Source organism: Dipteris shenzhenensis, chromosome 4 (assembly GCF_047967505.1).
Source record: "Dipteris shenzhenensis isolate YYH24624 ecotype China chromosome 4, Dip_SZ_1.0, whole genome shotgun sequence".
Lineage (NCBI taxonomy): Eukaryota > Viridiplantae > Streptophyta > Polypodiopsida > Gleicheniales > Dipteridaceae > Dipteris > Dipteris shenzhenensis.
The window spans coordinates 32,596,672-32,602,671 of NC_141599.1; positions in this window are offsets into that span (position 1 = coordinate 32,596,672).

The following is a 6,000-nucleotide window of genomic DNA, read 5'->3' on the forward strand; positions in this document are numbered from 1 at the left end:
AAGAAACGACCATATAGGATGATAAATAACAAAAATAAGGAAAATAATGAAAGTGGTGGCCATGAAGATGACATACCGAGCTATCCAAAAGGTTGCAAGTATTGATTGCTGTAAGGAATGTTGTTGTCAAGTTGCTGATCGACAAATGGTTTTGAATGTGCAACAAGATTACTCGGATCAATGTTTTGCTGATTGCATGAATCACATTTACAACAACCTACAAACATCCAAGAGTGTTGAGGGCCATATGAGTGGATTGAAGTTCTTCATAGGAAACATGAATGTTTGTTGCAAGGCTTTGTACACAATATAGGGAAATCCAAAGACTACTTTCTATAGGTATAAGAACAAATATGATCTTGGAGTGCAAAAAGCTATGAATGGAAATAAGGAGATAATACGAAATCAAATGAGGCATGTGGAGGTTGGGAAAGATATGATTTAGCTATTTGTTGAGTGTAATGCAGATAAAATGCCCCATAAAAGTCGTACAATAATGACAGGTGAAGGTGAGACACAAATGGTCATCCTGTCCATATACAAGCAAGTGGATATTTGGCAAGAAGTCAACAAAATAATGGAGAGGTTTAAGTGCAATCCTTTTTCAAGGTCAACGTTCAGCAGATTATGGAAAACTATATTCAAACAAGTTAGTCTATCAAAGACAAGTACATTCTTCAAGTGCGACATTTGCTCTAAACTTAAAATGAAGCTAGAAAGTGAGAGGGAGTGGTTTCTACTAAACAGACGAGCACACAGTTTGCAGCAAATGTCTTGTAGAAGCCTATATTATGCATGGAGGTTGTCTTCAAAGTTGGACCCGAAGCAGAATCTTTGCATCATTCATGACAAGATGGATCAAATGAATACTTGCATACCAAAGCTACAACCTATACCAAAATCATTGAGTCGTATCATGCAACTTCCTGTAGCCTTAACAGGGATGCTCACTCATGGACATGGGCAATTGGCATATGGAAACTTCTCTTTATAGTATTGGAAGAGTGACCCTAATTTCACCATTGGTTCATTGTCACTATGTTTGCAACAATGAAGGACAAATTGATGTATGGGTGTGTGCCTATGGGCTAGGAGTCCTATGCTAGGAGTGTGTGAGTGTAGGAGTGCTAGAGTAGAAGGTTCTAATGTGATTGAGAGATTCATTGGCTTGATTGGGAAATTAGTGGAGTGATTTGTGGATCTAGATGCTCTACTAAGCTCATATATGAGTTCACTCTTAGATGTAACTTGTGCCTATATATTGGGCATATCTGTCATGAGTAAAGAACTCCATTTTTGCTTCATTTTTTGAATCCTTCTTCCTACTCTGACATGTGGTATCAAAGCCAAGTCCACCCTCCTTGAGCCCTCTTTGAGTGCCATGTCATCATCTTCCCCAAAATGAAGGATTTCTTCCCTCTCTTCCCACATTTTTTCCTTAAGCTTGTTCTCCTCCATCTTTGAGCCATTTTCCATGCCCTTTGAGCCCAAGGTTCCTTGTGATGGAGCAAATCCTTGGCTAGGAGGAATCAAAGAATGATTCTGTCATTTGCCCATGCTGACATGAATATAGTATGCCAAAGTTTTGCACAATTCTGCCTGCTAGAGCCATCTTTCATCAAATGCTTTGAGTTGAAGTTAGGCGACCTTATGAGCTAGCTGCTGATGAAGTTTGAAGACAAATGCTTTAGTAACTGAGGTGTGGTGATGACTATGGCTATGGCAAGCTGATGCGAATTTTTGCTCAAGCTTGGTATTAGGTATTCTCCATTAGTAGACCTTTCATTGTGCATCAATAGCCCTCAAAGAGCTACTCTCATCTGGTCGAATTTTATCCTCAAAAGTTGCTCTATTTTTTGTAAGCATTTTTGACAGTTCTTGAAGTTTGATGCTAAAGTAAATGCTAAAGTTGATGCTTGAGGTATGAAGTGGGGCTAAACTATAGTTGAGAGAATGCTCTTTTAGTTTGAAGTTTAGTTGGCATTGATATCTTATCAAAATGCCAAGTTCTCAATGCTCTTCCAATGCTAAGCACTTGAAGAAGACTACAAGAAGGACAAAGTACAAGTTAAAGAAGATCCCAGTTAAGAGGATTTGGGAGAAGCCACTGGTTATGCATATGCCAAACAACTAGGTCTTTATCTAGCAATTTGCATTTATATGGTGAAGGTGATTTCTTTGTTCAGAAAGACTAATTTCTTGTAAAGGGATTAGACACTGCCATTAAATTGGTAAGACCTTCCCTATGGCCTCCGAAATCAAGGTAGATAAGTTTAAGGGAGAGGGTTTTCATACTTGGCAAACCAAACTAAAGTTTATTCTCATGAAACAGGGGATCTAGAATGTGGCTAATGGAAAAGAAAAGAAACCAACAACTAGGGAAGGAGAAGCTTTATGGCTCTCTAAGGATGAAAAAGCACTAGCCATAATTGCTCTTGGATTGAGTGCTTCTTTTATCCACCACATTGATTGGTTGTGGGACTGCTCATGCTACATGGACTCATCTTTGTCTTTGGAGCACAAGGGAGGTGTTCTAAGTTTAGCTTACTCATCAAACTCTTTGATCTAAAGTTGGATAGAGGAGAATCCATCTCTTCACATTTAAACTCCATGAAGAGCATACTGACTCAGTTATCTGGCATCAAGTTTAATCTTGATGATGACATTGTAATAACTATCCTACTCAGAAGCCTAATTGAGGAATATAACACAATTGTCACTACTCTCACCAATATACCAGAGATTAGTTTGGTGGAAATTGAGGCATCCCTCTTAGAAGAGGAGAGGAAAATCAAACAGAGGAATGACTACAAAGAACATGGGGCATATTTGGCCAAAAGCAACTTCAAGAGCAAGAGCAAGATGAAGTGCAACTTTGTGGAAAACCTGGACATTTTGAGAAAGAGTGCTATTCAAAGAAGAAATGTTCAGCAAACCTTGTGGAAGAAGCAAAGACAGAAGAAGAAGAGGAACCAAAGGATGTTAAAGCTCTCACTACTTTCACCACCAAAGTCAATTTTGACAAGGGTGATGACCCATATGTTTTCCAAATTGTTTATGTGTGAGGTCAATAATGGTTCTTTGCCATGGATAGTCCATCCTAGTGGTAAACCAAGAGTCCTAGGAGTGAGTCATAGGTTGGGGCCATGTGTCTTGCCACATGATGGTGGGCAAGCCATGGAGCATCCCATGTACTACTGTTGAGGGATGAGGTCATCAATTTGTGGAGGGGAATGAAGGACACATTGATGTATGGGTGTGTGCCTATGGGCTAGGAGTGTGTGAGTGTAGGAGTGCTAGAGTAGAAGGTTCTAGTGTGATTGAGAGATTCATGGGCTTGATTGAGAAATCAGTGGAGTGATTTGTGGATCTAGATGCTCTACTGAGCTCACATATGAGGTCACTCTTGAATGTAACTTGTGCCTATACATTGGGCATATCTCTCATAATAAAGAACTCCATTTTTTCTTCATTAGTTGAATCCTTCTTGCTACTCGAACATGCAAACCTTGAGAGGTTAGACAAGCACATGTATGGTGATCTTTCAAACAAGCACGGTGGTAGAAGGCAAGATTTATTCTATGCATTGATGTCAAGAGATGCATTAGATAGCATTCAAAATAAGTCATAAAAAAGGTTTCATTAGGATGGAGATGTGAAGAGAGTGGGAGAGAAGGAAGGAGTCTCACTTGCGGCTTTCTCATATACACATTGGGGGAATATACACAAAGGTGGAGGCTGAAAATAGTTTTCCTCTTCTTAGTTGTGAAAGCCAAAAGAACTCTAAGTACAAAAGAATAGGTGAACCCTATATGTGGGTCTCAAACCAAGCTCAACTAACAAAGGTGGCATACTAACTGAGCCACTAACTAGAGTACATAAAGATAGCTATCATCCATCTATTATTCATGGGCGGTGTACCAACTGCATCTGTAGCTAGCAAGTCGATGACATAAATGCACAACGGTCACCCTGGCATATCACGAGTGGAGCTCAATATCTCAACAGTCCCCCTCGAGCTCAATCCCAATTTCTGTACACCAAGCAGGTCTCTGAACTTGTGCAGCTTCTCTGCACCCAATGCCTTCATGAATATGTCAGCTACCTTATCCTCTGTGCTGACATAAACTAGATCAATAAAACCTACTAGAACCTTCTCCTGCACATAGTGATAATGCACCTCAATGTGCTTTGTTCTAGCATGATAGACTAGGTTATTTGCCAAGTGTATACTGTGTTGAGAGTTCACGCTCAACATCATGTGATCATGTGTGCATAGCACCATCATGTGATCATATGTGCATAGCACTAAACATATAGAGTGCTATAAAGGAAAGGGTTAGATCCCCTAACCCTAACCCTAAATGGGTTTGTATATATTCTATTTTTTCAACTAAATCTAGTGTACAATTAGTCATTTGTGGTGTGCTCTCTAGTTGTGCCCTCTCTCCTCATCTCCACTCTTCTCCTCTCCCCTCTTTATATTTTGTCATGGTATTGGAGCTCCCTTGCCTTCTGCTCAGGCATTGCGATCCTTGATAGTGCGAGAGAGTGTGTGAGATTGAGAGTTCTTTCACTCCCATTGAGTGATAGAAAATTTCCGTCCATTTGGTGAGATATTTCCATTCATCTCCTTCGAGAGTTTGTGAGAGATTTGTGTTCTCTTCCATTGAGAGAACATCCATTGCATGTCTAAGAATTCCGTTCATTCATTAAGTGTGAGATATATTTCCTTCTCGAGTGATTTCCATTTGTCAGAGTTCTTGAGTGAGATCTTAAAAACATTGCATTGACTAGCTTCATCAACTGGCCGACTCATGCTTCCACGCCTCCAAGCTAAGGCTCAAGCAACTACCTCTCCAACGATGACACCATAGTCGCGCCTTCAACAACGATCCTCTGTACGATGCTCCAACACTTCTCTGCTTGCCTACAAGCTCCAAACAAAGCATCAGAGCGCATCTACAAATGGCTTTCCTCAACTACCTAGCTTCTACGACAAGGCTCCAACAATGCCTATGCACAAGCTACAACGAACTCCTATAGTGAGCTTCCTCGAGCACCAGCACCTCCTACGGCTTCTCAAGGACTGGCAAGCCTACCTTCCAAGTGCTTCTATCAAGCTCATGGATGATAGCCAGCCTTGGCAACACCGATCCGCCTCACAGTGTGAGCTCCAATGGCTTCTACGCCTCGCTCCACAAGCAAGCTAGTCGACAACTACCAAAAATAGGCTTCATATAGCTAGCCGTCTTCATAACGGCAGCCACCTTCATCTATGAACAAAAGCTACTCTCTACAACGACTGAAGAAGACGACGTCTGCTGTAGCACCTCCAGTTGCAATGGAGGTGAACGGTGCCATCATGCTCCTCCAATGTGAGGAGGCTTGAACGTGGCTCCTCCAATGTGACGCATCAGCTACTTTAGCCCATGCAAGCTCACAACTGATCTAGAGCCTACAACTACACTAGCACCCTGCCAAGCCACCTCCATCATCAGTAGCTCTCATCGTGGCTACCGACTACATCGACGAAATCATTAAGATTTCGAAGCATCCCAAGATTCCATCAGAATCTTTGTGGTAGTGGTCCTTCTCTGACACGTCATAGATTAGATAAGGTTCATCCCTAACTGTGGTTAAATCAAGTAAACCCAAGTTAAGTCTATTGGTTAGATTTTTGCCACGTGGAACTCTTACCTACCACATCACCTTATCTACCACGTCACCACCAACTGCCACATCATCTATTGTAAAGTGACACGTGGCCCGTGTGCCATGTCATCTTATCTACCACGTGGTAGATAAGCCTCTCAATTGAAGCTACCACATCAAACCTGCCAGCTCAGTAGGCCACATCATCAGCCAGCCATGTCACCTATGCCAATCAGCATAGACATGTCATCCTACCATGTTAGCATTGCCACATCATTTGCTGACATCATCAGCAGTGCCACCTCAGCTGTCCAATCAGCACTGACCTCTGGCTTCCCTGGCACA